Below are 18,376 nucleotides of genomic sequence, written 5' to 3' on the forward strand. Positions count from 1 at the left end.
TTTCATTTCACTGTTCTGTAGTTTACTCAAAATACTTATTAATATTTGGGGAATGCTCATTGTGAAATTGTGAAACTAGGTACTGTTTAACCAGGCATAAAACAAACATATACAAAAGATTAGGGGAGAAAAAAACCTCCTTGATTCCTTACAACTACTCTTTATTTGTTGTCATGAGGAATTCTTCCATAATTCCTAATATTACCTCTGTTTATATTAGTTTTGAGCTTAACTTTTCCAGATAGCATACATTAACTTACTATATAGACATCTGTGTTGGTTGCAAAAGACCCAGGAATGAAGAGACATTATCAGTTTCCTTGTTTATAGTTAGGGAAAAAAATTACATATAAAATGACATAGAGAGTAAAACAATATCACTGCATATTATTTACTGCCTGGTTACTTCACCTACTTTTTTATATATATTTCATATGTCATATCAACTTAATAAGAAGAAGTAACAGTATTTGGAATAAAAAGGGCTCATAGAAGTTAAGTAAATTTTTCCATCACAAAGTCAAATTTTGAATCTGATATATGATTATATTTGGCTTTTTTCAACTTTTATGACTAAACAAGAAAGTGTTTATTTTTGTAACAAAGTATAATAAAGAAATATAAGGGAAATAAACTGAGCATCTGCATAGTTTTTAGCATTTTCCATATATTTACCTCTTATTTAAAAGAATCAGAATCAGGCCACCTGGGTGGCTCAGTGGGTTAAGCCTCTGCCTTTGGCTCAGGTTATGATCTCAGGGTCCTGGGATCTAGTCTTTCATTGGGCTCTCTGCTTGGCAGGGAGCCTGCTTCCTCCTTTCTCTCTCCCTGCCTGCCTCTCTGTCTACTTGTGATCTCTTTCTGTCAAATAAATAAATAAATTCTTAAAAAATAAAAAAGAATCAGAATCAAGATTCATTATGAATAAGAATCAAAATAGATTAAAAATATTCATTGATGATTTGCCAATTCCAAGACATCTGGAGTTTTTCTCTTTTTTAATGGAATACTTATTATTTGTAGGGTGATGAAATTACATATGATTTCTACATATGTATTAAAATATATGTAAAACAGTAGTACAGTAAACCAGTAATAATGAAAAGCTTGGTATTTTAAAAATTCCATTAAAATAATATTTAAATAATATAGCTATTCGTAAAGTGAGAGCATCATAGGGGAACTGAAGCATTGGGAACAAGGGAAGAATTCACGAGGAGGATAGCTCACCTAATCTTTGATAAGTGAGAAGTTTGCCAGCTAGCAAGCAGAGAGACACAACACCAGTACAGAGAATATTTGGAAAGATGGTTGTTTAAGAAGGAATTCAGTTGGTTCAAGACACTAAAAAAGCCCCTCATAGTGGGAGCATAACAAGTAAAGAGTAGATGGATACACAAAGACAATGAATTGCTTCTGTAAGGTAACTGGTGATTTCTACTAATAAGTACACGTTGAATTGGCTCCATCTTTTAACCCAAATAAATGTGTTTGTGCTTGTGTGTGAGAGTGTGTGTGTGTGTGTGTTTTAGATTTTATTTATTTGACAGAAAGAGACAATGAGAGAGGGAATACAGCTGGGGGAGTGGGAGAGGGAGAAACAGACTTCTAGAAGAGCAAGGAGCCTGATGTGGGGCTCCCAGAACCATGGAATCATGACCTGAGTCGAAGGCAGCCACATAATGACTGAGCCACCTGGGTGCCTCGACCCGAATAAACAGTAATATGGTGAGATTTTAGGCTAAGGGTTCTCATATATTAGAGATGAAGAGTCTTCCCTGATCTCCACACACATTTAAGAATTCAGGACTCTGAAAAGTAGAAAGAAAACTGGCTGTGAGCCTTGAGATCCAAGCAATATCAAAAAAGTGAGTATTGGTGGGGGAGGGTGGGTTATGCCTCACATATTCCAGATTTAGAGCTGTAGAACCCAGCAATCTAGAAACACAAGTGAATACAGGCACAAGAAACCCCTTTCCAGCAGTTTAGAATCTAATAAGTGACAGATACTGGAATCCTGAGGCTGCTGCAGTTATAATGCAGAGGGCCTCCTACTCCCACATGTGTCATATAACATAAGAAATGACCCAGGGCAAGGACTGACCCCACTTTGAATGGAAAGGGGTTGGGTCATGGTGTTACTGATTGCAGGAAGAAGTGGGCTTGCTGACTCTCAGTCTACTGACCTGAGGGCCTGAGTGACCACTTAACCACCCATGTGCTCTTCTTTCTGTACAGTACTTTCTCCCTAGGCCTTAAATACCACCACCACCATTTCCCTTATGATTTGCCCCAACTCTCGCCTGTTCCATTTCTTCTTTCTGACAATCCTTCATGTCATTCTAGGGACTACAGCCCTGGGTCATTTAACTCAATTTTCCTTCCCGCCTCCATTTAGCGAGGCATTCATTAGGTCCAAAAACGTGGTTGAGATTACTCTCATTCCAAACTTATGCCATTTCTGCTATGAATATAAACTTGATTGCTGAGCCCTCTCCTTTTCCTTGTGTTCACTTTAAAAATAAAACTGTCAATTATTTTACCAGCAAAAATGTGCTATTCAAGAATAGCAGACAATTGGCAAGCCTGCACAAGCGAGCTACAGCAAAGCCATAGACAAGTCTGGAAAACAAAGGATGGGAAAATCTTTTATACAGGAAAGGTGGGAGCTGTAAAGACTTCTATAAACAACAAAAGTCCTTGAGAATAATAATCTTGGAGCTTGAACTATAGTTGTTTTTCATTGGCTCAGTTGTGTCATCTCTCATTGGCTGTTGCCAGGGCAGGAGAAAAACCTTTCTTCCTATGGCCAGCATAGTAAAGTAGTAGTTAGAGTAGGGTAGCCTTGCGAGTTCCATTTCTTCCTGCGGGGTGGGCAGTTGAGGACCAATGACATGACGTGAGAGCTCCCCCTGCTGGCCTTCTGGCTCCATTTTAAATGAGGTTTTCTTAATTTTCCCACAAGACCTCTATTGCTGTAAATGAACAAAACAACACACTTTGAGAAATGAGACACCTTTTATGTCAGACAACTATGCTTGCGTTTGGAGATGAAGGTTTCACATCAACAGCCTTCCTGCATTTGTTGAGCGTTCAGTGATGTCAGAAGGGTCTTTCTTAGATGGTCCTGATCATTCCATCCTTTGGAAGCCAAGGACCTTGGCTTCCAAGGACCTCTAGATTACTCTACTCTCCTGCTATCTCACAGTCACTTACCAACTGCATATGCATGGACATTTTACCTTTCTGAAGTTGTTTCTTCTTTGATAAAATGGTCACAATAATATTTTTCTCATTAATTGTAAACATTTTGTTTAAAATTTTTTTCAAAATCACCAGGATGAATCCCTCCCTCTTCAATCATTGCATCATTATTAATTTAACCATAGCCAAAGAGTGGAGAGAACACAGTGCCCTCAGGAGTATATTACATTGGGGGAAAGAAATACATCAAAGAGGAGGTAGGAAGAGAGATTTCATAGTCATGGATAAGGAATCAAAAAGAAGGAGTAGTCAGTGCACACAACTTAAGGCTCAAGAGACCTAACTTGAAAGGAGATCTAAAAGAGGTTTTGTTGTCCTAGTGACATCTTTGGGCCTAGAAATGGAGCTGTATCCTTGGAGGCTTCAAGGGGATGCTTCCAGCATCTTTGGTATTTAACATCTTTAGATTTAACATTTGTTGTTGCTTCCTCTATCTTGCTAATCTGACCTCACTTCCTACCTCACAAAGTATCAGAGGTAACATCTTCTAGAAGACTGTCCAGGAATTCCCAGATTGTGCTGTGTGTCACTCCTCTTGACTCCTAAATCCATATCTTGACTCCATCATATTTCTAGCCATAATATATTGAAATCATAAATAAATTTGTCAGTTAATTTCATAAAAGGGACCATGCATGTTCTTCGCTAGCCTCTAAGAGCCCAAGAGAGTGTCTGGCTGCCTGGGTCATAGTAGGTTGTTTTTAATATGAATGGAACTGAAATTAACTCCCCTAATCTTTTGCCTATCTTTATATGCCCAGCCTTTTATCTTCAAGCCTCCAAATGCTAGAATCTTATTATTCAAATCCTATCTCCAACTCAAGTTTTATTTTTCAGATTCTTTTATTCATTTTTCAGACATGGATTCCTTTGTTAAAGTTAAATATGAAATAAAGGCCAGACTTAAGAATTCTCTGTGCAGACAGAGCAATTTAAATCATGCAAGCAAAATTAAATCTAGCTTATTTCATACACATAGTGAAAATTAGGTTATTTTTTTTAAAGATTTTTATTTATTTATTTGACAGAGATCACAGGTAGGCAGAGAGAGAGGAGGAATCAGGCTCCCTGCTGAGCAGAGAACCCGATGTGGGACTCGATCCTAGGACCCTGGGATCATGACCTGAGCCCAAGGCAGAGGCTTTAACCCACTGAGCCACTCAGGTGCCCCTAGGTTATTTCTTGTAAACAACTTTGTTAACCATGAAATAAACTTAAGTTATCTTCCTAAACATGGTATAAGGTAACCACTTTTAATCAATTTCCTGTCATCTGGAAATCCCCAATCCAGATTGATAATGATCAATCATTGTAAGGGTTAAACCATTCCCTCATTTTCACTTTATAAGCCCTCCCCTAATGTCATGTATCTGAGTTATATACTAGTTTTAAATTTGAAAGTTCTCAGTTTGTGAACTGTTCATATATGCACAATAAACTCTTACTCAATACTATTAATTTATTTGGTGGTTTTAATTTTGCTATTTCTGAATTTTTGGCACCTTTAATCAGAATATTGTTTCCCAAGGCGCCTGGGTGGCTCAGTGGATTAAAGCCTCTGCCTTCAGCTCAGGTCATGATGCCAGAGTCCTGGGATTGAGCCCCGCATCAGGCTCTCTGCTCAGCAGGGAGCCTGCTCCCCCCCATCTCTGCCTGCCTCTCTGCCTACTTGTGATCTCTCTCTCTGTGTCAAATAAATAAATAAAATCTTAAAAAAAAAAGAATATTGTTTTCCAAGGACATGGTCATAGGCCTTGCTTCTTTCAGATTTACCTTATATAGGGGACCTATCTACAATAAAGTTGTATTGACCAATCCCCCAAGTAAAAAGAACTTTATCCTATTTTCCTTTTGTTTTCTCCTTCCCCACTTCAATGTACTAGCTCGATTTTTATCTTAGAATTCTAAGATAAATCTAGTTTTGTTGTAAAACTGTGAGGGCACCGAAAAGGCATGAAGTTAAAAGTCAGAAGAATTTGAAATGTATCCTAGTTCTGCCATTAACTAGCCTGTAGACTTAACCAAGTCACATGATTTTTGTAAAATCAATTCTCCTTATATCAAAAGCATATATACACTACCTAAATGTCGGGGACCACCCGTGGCCAAAGAAGTCCCCACCATTATAAGATGGCGCCTGGCCAGGTGCCAAAATAAACCTCCATGTAAACAAGTTGATATCGGCAATGGCCCATGTAGGGGAGGAAAAGCGGACATTGGATAGACTAATTAGGGGAAGCTTAGCAGCAGGTCTGTGATTGGATGTCTTGAGAATTTCTGTCTTCTGATAGGGTGCCGTACTGCATATAAGCAAGTGTGGTATGATAATAAAGAGGAAGCAACGTTAACAAGATACCAGGCTACGTGTCGTTCTTGTGGGTCGAGAACGATAATTGGTGCCGAAACCCGGGATATATTAAGAAAAATAGAAAAACCTTGCAAGGGAGAAGTCCGCAGGTAAGCGGGGTAAAACCACGACAAAGGTGGTGGGAAACTTGTACAAGTCCGCAATAAGAAGTGGGGCGGCCTTAGAGCCGGGATTTAGTGAGTCCGCAATAAGAAGTGGGGCAGTCTTAGAGCCGGGATTTAGCGGTGAGTATACATGGAACAGCCATTAAGTTGGGCTTCTAATTATGGGATCTGGACTGTCAAAGTCGAGGTTAGAGGGTTCCCTAAAGGACCTTCTAAAGGCCAATGGCACAACTGCTAGGACATTCTTGAATACAGTTGAGACAGTGGTGCCTTGGTTTCTAGACGAGGGCTTGCTAAATATCCCCCAATGGGACCATTTAGGTGAGAATTTTAAGAAAAGGAATAAAAATAAACCATTGTCGCCGGGAACGTTAGTTATATGGACTCTAGTCAGAGGGTGCCTGGGAGGATGTAAGCCTAAATGTGACTCAGCTATTCAGGGGGTCGCTGAGGCACTCAAGGAAGTGAAAGAAGAACGCTCATCTCGTGCTTCGGAAAGGAGTAGTTCTAGCGAAGGGGAAGAAGAAATGTCGGGGGAGGAGCTAGAGTGGAAGTTCAAATTAAAACCAGGCCCTCCCTGTTCAGCAGCGACCCCTAATGCTCTGCCTCCCTACAATCCCCTGGCAGGGGAGATAACATGTAAATGTCATCCCTCTGCCAATGAGGATTGGAAGACTGCATGGAGGGGGGCCAATAGCAGCTCGATTTTCCCAATTCTAGAGGACCAAAATCATCAACGGTAATACCAGCCTTTGGACTTTAAATTAGTTAAACAATTAAAGGAAGCGGTCATGCAGTATGGCCCTCAGGCAGCATTTACTATTTCTCTAGTGGAGTCCATAGCAGGCATGAATTTAATCCCCGAAGATTGGGGGAATTTAGCAAGGGCAGCCCTCTCTGGAGGGCAATATTTGGTCTGGAAGACAGCATGGCAAGAGCATTCCCAGGATGTAGCACTGCGTAATGCCATGGCAGGCAATCCACAATGGAATCTGGATATGTTTATGGGCATGGGGCCATACACTGGTAAACATGACCAACTGCAATACAACCCTGCTGTATACATGCTGATTGCGGCTGCCGCTACCAAAGCATGGAAGACCCTCCAGGGCAGTGGGGACTTGCAGGGTCAACTATCTAAGGTGATACAAGGACCAAATAAAGCATATGCTGATTTGTTGCAAGATTGATGCAAACAGCTGGGAGAATATTTGGGGATGTTGACACAGCCATGCCTCTAATTAAACAACTGGCCTATGAGCAAGCCAATAAATGGTGTAAAGAGGTCATTAGGCCATGGAAGGCTAAAGATTTAAGCACATACATCAAGGTATGCAGGGATATTAATGACAGCATTATTTAAGGACAAGTACTTGCTTCAGCCATTACTCAAGGCCTTCAGGGCAGCTACCCCAACATAAGGGCGCTAAAGGAAATTCTGGGGGATGCTACAAATGTGGAGCTCAGGGGCACTTTAAGCGAGAATGTCCTGACAGCAAGGGTCCCCCAACAGCAAAGCAACCTGGCATATGTCCTAGGTGTAGGAAGGGTACACACTGGGCGAATGAATGTTGCTCAGTAAAAGATATTTAAGGTAATCCACTACCCCCAAGGAATTAAAAAAATGGGAAATGGGGCCAATCACCCCAGGGCCCTCAAATGTATGGGGTGCTTCAGCAGGTAGCTCGCAAGCATTACCCACCGACGAACCAAGACGGGCTACAAAAGGAAGCGCCGGATTGGACATCGGCGCAACCACCAGACTTGTACTAACACCCGAGATGGGAACCCAGGTGGTGGAATTGGATTTTAAGGGCCCATTGCCTGTGAACACTGTAGGCCTATTATTAGGGTGTAGCTCCACAGCCCTTGCTGGATTAATAGTACACCCCGGAGTAATTGATGCTGATTATACAGGAATAGTCAAAATATTAGTGTCTTCCCCTTGTGGCATTACAGTTATCAGTCCAGATGATAAAATAGCACAAATTATAGTGTTACCAAGCTGTCATAAACTATTCCCCAACACAGAAAAATCCCGTGGACAGAGGGGTTTTGGCTCCACTGGCCCGCCCCTCGCATGTCTAACACTTGGAATGGACGATAGACCTCTTTATTCTCTGTGGATCAGAAATAAAAAATTTATGGGCCTTCTGGATACCAGGGCTGATCGTAGTATCATTAATGAAGTTGATTGGCCAAAAGATTGGCCCCTACAAAGGGCTGATCAAACCCTTAGAGGCCTAGGGGTTGCCCAAAGTCCTATGTGTAGTGCTGCTACATTACCATGGAAGGATGATGAAGGTCATAGCGACCTGGTTCAGCCATATGTACTTAAGATCCATATATCTCTCTGGGGAAGAGACATTCTTATTCAAATGGACCTAAAATTAACTACTGAAGCCTTTTACAGTGAGAAAGCTTGAAACCTCATGACTAAAGCTGGATATTCAGGTGTTGGAGGATTAGGAAGGAAAAATCAGGGTATTACAAATTCAGTACCCCTAAGTAATTATACCTCTGGGATTGGTGGACCGGGGTTGGGTTTTTCATAGGGGCCACTGAGCCTTTGAAAATTCAATGGCACAATGACAAGCCTGTGTGGGTTTCTCAGTGGTCCCTGCCCAAAGAAAAATATGAAGCAGCCCACACATTAGTGTATGAACAACTTGTTGCAGGACATATAAAACATTCCACTTCACCATGGAATACTCCTATCTTTGTCATTAAGAAAAAATCAGGTAAATGGCAGTTACTGCATGATTTGAGAGCAATCAATGCCCAAATGGCTATCATGGGACCAGTCCAATTAGGGTTACCCTTGGTATCTGCCCTCCCCTCTAGTTGGCCTTCAATTGTTGTAGATATCAAGGATTGCTTTTTTTCTATACCATTACACTCCAATGATACCACCCGATTTGCATTTACCATGCCCACTGTTAATCATTCTGGTCCCGATCAGCGATTTGAATGGACAGTTCTTCCTCAGGGTATGGCCAATAGCCCCACAATGTGTCAACTTTATGTTGATCAGGCCTTGCAAAAGGTCAAGGAGCTCGATCCTTCCATTTTAGTATACCACTATATGGATGATATACTACTTTGCCATAAACAGGAAGAACAGCTTGAAAAGGCCCTTGTTTCTCTTTTCGAATGTTTCAGACAGTTTGACTTGAATATAGCCCCAGAAAAAATTCAAAAAACAGTTATCAAGGAATACTTGGGCACCAAGCTTGACAGCACAAAGGTCAAGCCCTTGAAAATCACTTTGCGAACTGATTCATTAAAGACATTAAATGATTTTCAAAAACTCCTGGGAGGTATTAACTGGATCAGGCCATACCTAAAACTCACTAATCAGGAACTATAGCCCCTGTTCGAGACATTGAAAGGAGACTCTGACTTGAACTCCCCCCGTATTTTATCTGAACAAGCTCGAGAAGCTGTTAAATTGATTCAAAATAGACTTGAGACTGCCCAAGTTGATAGAATTAATTACTCTGAAACCCTATATTATTGTGTTCTTGCAGTAGAGCACATGCCCACTGCTGTTTTTTGGCAGGAAGGTCCCATCTCCTGGGTCAATTTAGCTTACTCTCCAGGAAAAGTTCTGCCATGGTATCCCAATGCCATAGCTAAAATTATATTGAAAGGACTAATACTTAGCATCACTGCATTTGGCAAACAACCTGACGTCATCCCAACTCCCTATACACAAGAGCAGTTAACTTGCTTAGCAGCATGTGACGATGATTGGGCCATTACTATGACTATCTCAACTGCAAAATTTGACAATCATTATCCAGCAAACCCATGGCTGCAATTTAGCCTTACTCACCCATTAATTTATCCAAGGGTTACACGTCAATCACCTTTGGATAATGCAAAACTCGTTTTTACTGATGGTTCTAAAAATGGGGTGGGTGCTGTGGTTACCCAAGATAACACTTGGACCTTTTTATTTCAAAGCTCCTCCCCTCAAATTGTAGAGCTATTTTCAGTCAATAAAGCCTTTCAGTTGTTTCATGATACACCTTTTAACTTGTTATCAGACAGCAAATATGTTGTCCAAGCTGTCTCCATCCTGGAAAACGTAGGTCACATCAGCACCAAATCCACCATTACAGAAACTTTAAAGAATCTCCAACACATTATATGGGACAGAAAGGTACCCTTTTACATAGGGCATATCAGGGCACATACGGCTCTCCCCAGCCCCTTGACGGAAGGCAATCGCACTGCAGACATGTTAACCAAAGAGCAATTTATCTTCACTTTAATGGAAAATATTCAACAAGCAAAACAATTTCACAAGCTATTTCATGTTAATGCTCTTACTCTCAGACTTAAATTCAACATAACTAAAGCTCAAGCTAGGGACATTGTAGTCTCTTGCAAAAACTGTGTTACCCTCTTGCCATCCCCCTCCTTAGGAGTCAACCCACGAGACCTGTTACCCAACCATATATGGCAAATGGATGTTACTCACATCCCTGAATTTGGCAAACTAAAATATGTGCATGTTTCCGTGGACACATGTTATGGTGTCATATTTGCCTCTATCCATGCTGGGGAAAATCCAAAGATGTTATTTCCTACTGCCTTCAAGCCTTCGCTGCTTGGGGTAAACCTCAACAAATAAAAACAGACAATGGACCTGCATACACCTCACAAGTATTCCACGGTTTCCTTACTCAACTAAACATTACCCTAAATCATGGTATTCCCTACAATCCTCAAGGACAAGCCATCGTGGAACGTGCCCACTTAACCATCAAACAAACTCTTTTAAAACAAAAAGGGGGAATAGGGGACATGTTCCGGTCCCCTAAAGACAAACTAAATACAATTCTATTTATTTTAAATTTTTTTACGCTCTATAAAAACGGTCAAGCAGCAGCTGAAAGACATTCAGCCCATATGGATTCTTCCCCCAAGCCCTTAGATCTTTGGAAGGATATCCTTACAGGACAATGCAAAGGCTCGGATCCTGTATTAATCTGGAGCAGAGGTTCCGTTTGTGTTTTCCCACAGGACAAAGAAGTGCCGATTTGGATTCCAGAGAGATTGGTCCGGAAGGCCCCTGAGAATGAGGATGAGGACAGAGGAAGCCGTGATCCTCCTACTGTCCTGGGGGACTCTGATATTCCTAATTCCCCCCGACGGCGACACGTGAATTATGGGCTATTCTGAAGGCTTGGCCCTATCCTTTACCTTTAACTAATTCTTCCTTTATCTTCCCTCCGGTTCTTCACTAGCTGAAATACTGAGTGTTGGTTGTATTGTTCCTTTTTCTGCGCTCTGTGTTACCCCTGTAAAATTCTCTAACCTTAGTCAGATTAGCAATTCCTCCCGACTGCTCTCCCAATATTTACAAGGCACCTGGTCTGAAGACTTTGCGATTGAAGCTGGAACATCACTGCAAATATGGTTAAGCATGCTGGGTCGGTAGTCAAGGACAGGTAAGATCAGCAGAGAGACATACCAACCTAAGACAGGACAGAGATCTTTGCTATTTCATGTCTAATGATGGGTAAGGATGTCTTCTACTATTGACAACCTAAGACAGGCACGATCTCTGCTATAAAACAAAAAAAGGGGGAGATGTCGGGGACCACCTGTGGCCAAGGAAGTCCCCGCCATTATAAGATGGCGCCTGGCCAGGTGCCAAAACAAACCTCCATGTAAACAAGTTGATACCAGCAATGGCCCATGTAGGGAAGGAAAAGCAGACATTGGATAGACTAATGAGGGGAAGCTTAGCAGCAGGTCTATGATTAGATGTCTTGAGAATTTCTGTCTTCTGATAGGGTGCCGTACTGCATATAAGCAAGTGTGGTATGATAATAAAGAGGAAGCAACGTTAGCAAGATACCAGGCTACGTGTTGTTCTTGTGGGTGGAGAACGATACCTAAATATGTTATATTGTACTCTTATATTTTTATATATTATATATTTGAGATACAAAAAACAAATGGGTAAAGAATATATGGTCCATATGTACAATGGGATATTATGCCTCCATATGAAAAGATGAGTACCCAGCTTTTATCTCAATGTGGATGGGACTGAAGGAGATTATGCTGAGTGAAATAAGTCAAGCAGAGAGAGTCAATTATCATATGGTTTCACTTACTTGTGGAGCATAAGGAATAACAAGTAGGACATTAGGAGAAGAAAAAGAAAAGTGAATAGGGTAAATCAGAGGGGGAGACCAACCATGAGAGACTGTGAACTCTGAGAAGCAAACTGAGGGTTTTGGAAGGGGGCTTAGGGAGATAAGTGAAACTGGTGGTGGGTATTAAGGAAGGCATGTATTGCATGGAGCATTGGGTTTGGTGCATAAACAATGAATCTTAGAACACTGAAACAATAAAATTAAATTTTAAAAAGATACAAAAAACGGGCTTAAATAAACTCATGTATTTGATACTCTTTTAACAAGCGTGGAGATAAGAAATAATTAAGAGTAAAAAGTAGTATAAAATCAAAATATGTGTTCTGCTAATATAGTAAAATATGTAACACCATCTAATCACTCCCTTTCGCAGAAGAATGTATAATGTATTTGTTAGAATATACAGTACAATTCTGTATGTATAGTCTATAAATTTCAAGCTATAATCATGAAAAATATATTGCAACAAAGGATTTATTAGTAAAATGGTCTTATTTTTTATCAGTTCTTGAGGGAGAAACTATGTCTGCTGTAATATCAAATTCTGATTATGATTGATAGAGCTCTCTCTGTGCTAATAACTTTATAGAAAGGGACCTGTCATACTATCCACTAGAATCTAAAATGCCTTCTTCACTTTCCATCTCATCTTCCCACTTCCATAATTCAGTCAAATGTGTTTCTATGATCACAAATTTAACTTCCCCTGTTTATTTCAATATATATTCATAATAAAAATCTTGCCACTCAGTTGGAAACCATTCAGAATTATATCATATAATTTATTGTTAAATGATTTTTCATTATTCTTGATTTTTACTGGATATGACATGTTGCAATTGCTGTGCTGGTATTGCTTTTTAACTAATAGTTACAGGTTTTAACTAATCTGCAACCTCACTTGGGGAAATGAAGACAATAGTACTAGTCTGTTACTTCTGAGACTAAAATGTCTTGACAAGATTATTATATTTTTTAAAAATGTATTTCAGCCTCATAAGTATCATGTCCTATACTATAATACTATAAAACACCAAGGTCAATTCAATCACATCAAATCAAACACAAAATTAAAAAAAAACTTAAATATGTGTGTATATTTAATAGTTTCATTTAATATGTGTGTATACATAATTGTTTCATTCGACAACATAATAAAGACTTAATTTAAAAATTGGAGAAAATTCCTCTCTGAATTGGTATAAAACCTGGATTATAGGTTTTTTTAAATACATCTTTAATTTAACACTATCAAGTTTATACTGTACGTCTTGGAAAGAATCCTTACTTTGTAGAGTCCCTTGGGGAAACTGTTTTACTGCTTAAATAAGAATTTATGATTAGCATTTCAATTATTTGATAGAAAATGTGAGCTTCAAACGTGCTTTAAGAGCTCTAAAACACTTATTATCTTAAGTAGCTTGAAATAGTATTTCATTTTATGTATACTATTAATTTGATTAACAAATCCTTTCCTAATAGAGCTCATAGAGATAAATATCAGCCTAAAACAAAGTTGAAGGGCTACAAATTCTGAATTAGACCAATGCCAACTTAAAATCAGGCTTTACTGCTGATCCTTCTTACACCCACATGGAAATGCTCAATCTCATGGCACCCCAAATTACTCTGAGAGTGGTATTAAGTACATGCAAGATTATTCCTAAATTACATTTCTATAGTGTATTGCTTTAATATGTCTTAAATATTTGTATAATAAAAAAAGGATTTTTATACCGTTAAAGAGTGATATTCCTACAGTTCTGAAGTTACCAAAAAAAAGGGGGGGGGGATATTTATTTAGCAGCAAATTGACACAAGAGAAAACTGACATTCTTTTTGAAATGTAAGCAAAGGCAAGATGCACATATTTCAAATAAAACTCTATAATTTTAAGTTTTGTATTAGATATTGAAATTGTCATTAGTATTAAACATTTTATTTTATTTTATGTATTTGAAAGAGAGACAGAGATAGCAAGAGAGAGCATGAATGAGAGGGAAAAGCAGTGTCCCCTCTGAACAAGGAATCCAAAGTGGGGATCAGATCTCAGGACCCTGGGATCATGACCTACCCAAAGGCAGAGGCTTAACTGAATGAGCCACCCAGATGTCCCTTTCATTATTATTTTAAAATATAACACAGTGGGGCACCTGGGTGGCTCAGTGGGTTAAGCCTCTGCCTTTGGCTCAGGTCATGATCTCAGGGTCCTGGAATCAAGCCCTGCATCAGGCTCTCTGCTCAGCAGGGAGCCTGCTTTCCCCTCTCTCTCTGCCTCTCTGCTTACTTGTGGTCTCTATCTGTCAAATAAATAAATAAAATCTTAAAAAAAATACATAAATAAAATATAACACAGTGAGATAGTAATGTCATCAGAAAAAAATAAGCCATGTTTATTGACTCATATTGGTGCCCCATTGCTGGCATACCTAATTTCCATGATAATAAAAGCAAGATTGTCACTTTCAGCAATAAGATGCTTGGATTGGTCTTATTTCAGGCAGATTCACATAGTATGGCAGAAGAGTGAGATTTTCCTATCCTGGGGTTTCCCCAAACAACCTACTAACTGATTTGTAGAATAGATTAGGTGTTGAAGATATAGATCTAAAAGATTTTTAACTACCCAGAACTGACAGAGTTGGTGGGAGAAGAAACTTAGCAGAAGTAACAAGTCTTCAGATCTCCAGATGTCCTTCCACAAGTGTGTTTTTCTACCTATAATTATATAAATTACCAAACCCCTTTTCCTTCATGTCCTCTTTTGACTCATTCATGTTTCCGGTCAGTTCCAAAGCCTGGGTGAAATATGTAACACCCAAGGGAATTCCGTAGTGCTAGTTATCTCAATACCCAATTTATACCTACACAGTCACTTTCTTGTATTACCAAGATACTTTCTTAATAATAAACTCTATGTAGTTATTTCTTAAATAGTATTTAAACCTGAACATGATAATATATTTTGTTAATTTTATTTCTCATCATCTTACACATCATCAGTTTTTACATGATTATTGAATTTTGAGAGGTATAATTGGACTTGCATTTCATCTGAATCAAAACACTAATGTTCTGTGTTATAACCAGATGACTCTGTAATCTTTCTCACTCCAAAGAGGCCACTGTTGTGATTAACCTAGACACTGGGCACTGTACCATAGGATGTGGCTTTCTTCATACAAAATTGCTTAAGTCTTTAAACCGTGTGTGGTAAAAATTGAGTGAATTACCTCTAAACCTATAATTAAGTATGTGACAGTTGATTTAAACTTCTACCTTCTGGAGAGGGGCTTGTAGGTGATGCTGTATAACTTATGCACTTAAGTAGATATGTTATGGATTAACAGTGATTACCCAATTTTTAAAACCATAACCTCCCCCCATTAAAGTAAAAAAGCTTTCCTTATTTATATGTCTTTAAGTTCCAAGTAGTACTAAGTTGTGTTACCACTGATTAGTTTGATAATTACATAGGCACTTGTATCATGACCCTTCCCAAATCAATAAAGTATTTATTTAAAGCTATGGTAGATCAAATACTACATAATATATGTAAATCTTAGGGACAATTTACATAAAACCCAAAATATAATTGCATAGATATCACAGGGTTACAGTATATTTAATATATTTGAAATAATGCCTTGCTAATGCAGATGTAATATATCATCAGCATGTCTATTTGAACAGTAGACACCAATTTGTATAAAATACACCCCATGTCTGCAACTTTCTAATTAAAAGTAAAGTATTAATACTTTCCTAAATAACTTGTTTCAGAAGTCAAAGATAAACATATTTGGAAAACAAAACAAAACACAACAAAAAACCTTGTCAAATCAAAGTTGGATAAAGTTTTCTTGAATTGAAAACATCAGCAATAATGATTCAGATGGGAGAAACAAACCAAAGACAACAATAAAAGTTCACTTTCAGGCAGCATTTTTGTCTATCTCTAACAAATGAAGGACACTTTAAAAATGTTGATCCAGAAAATGCTGAATGATGATTATTGATTAATAGTTTTTGGGTAAACATCAGCTTCAGTATCTTTTTTTCTTCCAAATACACTATAGTCCTATGAAAGACCATTTAAAATCAAGCAAATTGAATACTGCGATAAGAAAATATTTTAGAAGTCATAGTTTACTGCAGCAAACTCAAGGAACCCATTTTCAGTAGAGCAGAGTAGGAGAAATACAAAAGAAATGCTAGTGTTAGGAACAGTATTCTGACTGCCCGAAGTGAAGTGCTGTTAGGTAGAAGCTAGAAATGTGCAGTGGAAGGAATGCCCTGAGGAATCTTCGTGCATTGGCCTGAAAGATTTCAGAGTCCCAGGTTTTTGAGGGGGCAAATAATAGAGTAGGCCGTTAATTAGACATGCACTGGAAGGTAAGGATGGTGATAAACAGGTTGCACATTAGAAGCCCAAGAACACAGCATCCTGACCTTGCGGCTTTCAAAATGTTGGTTGGGGCTGACAGACTGAGAGCCACAAATGCAGAAAATCTCCTCTTCTACCTCTGCCCCATGGTTACCCCTAGACTCATTATAATGTATTTGCATTGCGGGTAGAGACCTACCCTGCCAATGGAGGAAGGCTGCTATGACAGTTCTGGTACAAACCTTATAGAAAGGGATGCCTCTGCTTTTGACCCCAAGAGCTTAGACCTCAGGACACCATGCTCTCTAATTCTCCTGTTGTGTCTCTTACAGATGGATAACCCAACTTCTGCAATTCCTCTTGTGTTCCCCTGGGTTGAATCCTAGACCACTGGTCCCTCTTTGACCCTGAGACCTTAAAGAGGAAGTGACTCATCTTCTTCTACAACTTCTGGCCCAGTATAATTTCGATGACAGGTTTGGTCTTTAAATGGGAACCTTAACTGTAACACCTTACTTCAGCTAGATTTCTTTTGTAAACAACAGGGAAAATGGAGTGAAATTCTCCATGTACAGGCTTTCTTTGCCTTAGGGGACATGGAGGATCTCTGTAAAACCTTTAAGAATGATCCAACTATCCTCAAAGTTATCAAAAGGGACCCCTACACACACACACACACACACACACCCTTCGAGAAAATCTCAGTCCCTCCAGGAGAAGGAAACCAAGACACTGCCCAAGCCATCTTTTCCACCTCCCATCTCTCCCTTGACCCCTCCCAGTCCAGGTGGTTTATACCCACCTTTCCTAAGCTGTCACCCTCTCCTTTCACTGGCTCCATATCCCTGGGGCTTCCCACCGTAACCTGTGCCCTCTGATCTAAGGGGTTGGGGAGTTTGGACCTCAGGTTATTCATAAGCCCTTCTCTAATAGAGCTTAAACAGGTTAAACAAGACTTGGGACTCAGAAATCTTTCAGGTCAAGGGAGGAAGTTTACTCCTGGCATTCTTTCCACCGTTCATACCTAACTTCTACCTAACAATTCCATCAGGACATGGGAAGCAGTGAGTTTGGATATCTCCAAACCAGATGTGTTTGAAACTTTAGCTCTAGAAGAGAACATTCAAGAAAAGAAATGGAAGCTTGTGCTTTCATACAACTAGTGGGAAAACCAGTGTTATTTGTGACCATGCTTTTTCCATTAACTTTTCCTTCCCAGCTCCAGTGTGCTTAGCTAACATTTTGTACTATAGCATCCCAAAAGTCAGCTTGGGGAAATACATACCCTGGCTAATAAAAAAAAAAATCAGTAAACTCTGCATGTCATATCTGCTTCAGAGAACAGACAGAGTGTCCCATAGTTTTATAGATGATATTAAGGATTATGGTATTTTTGTGTGAGTAGACACAGAGAGACTAGGCTAGGGGGAAAAAAAAAAGCAGAAAGTAACCTGTAAGGGAATTTTCAAGTTAGGAAATTAGTTAATGATCACAGTTAACTTATATTCTTAGTCAATTTTAAGTCTTTTTTTGCTATCCACAGAAACTATTTTTACTTTGTTTACTAAGTTAAATAGGGGTCAGAGACACTTCAGGGGAATCTGCACCATCTGCACTATTCCCCAAATCTAAACTAGAAAAAACCCTCCCTCTAGTAAACCTATAGTTCCAGCTTTGATTCTCTGATCTGTCTTTTAGAATCCTGAAAGAGCTGCCATTCCCTGATGCTATCCCCAAACCCCCATGCTGCCATTGTCTGGTCTCCCATACCCATAATTCAGTTTTAAGAGAAACTGAAGAAAAGCCAATTTACTTCACATTGGTATATTGGATATTTGTGCTATGTGTGTGTAGATCATAATTTCATTATTATTTTTACTGAGGTAAAATTTAAATACAGTGAAATACACAAGTGTTAAGGATAGAGTATGATGATTTTTGTCAAACTTACACCAACAAAATCCAAGCCTCAATCAGGATATAAAATATTTTCCTTATCCTAGAAAGTTTCTTTCTGCTTATTTTTATATTTACCCCAGAAGTAAATACTGTTCTGATTTTTATCATCATAAAT

Source organism: Mustela putorius, unplaced genomic scaffold (genome assembly GCF_011764305.1).
Source record: "Mustela putorius furo isolate JIRA1106 unplaced genomic scaffold, ASM1176430v1.1 tig00003834_pilon_pilon_pilon, whole genome shotgun sequence".
NCBI classification, from domain to species: Eukaryota; Metazoa; Chordata; class Mammalia; order Carnivora; family Mustelidae; genus Mustela; species Mustela putorius.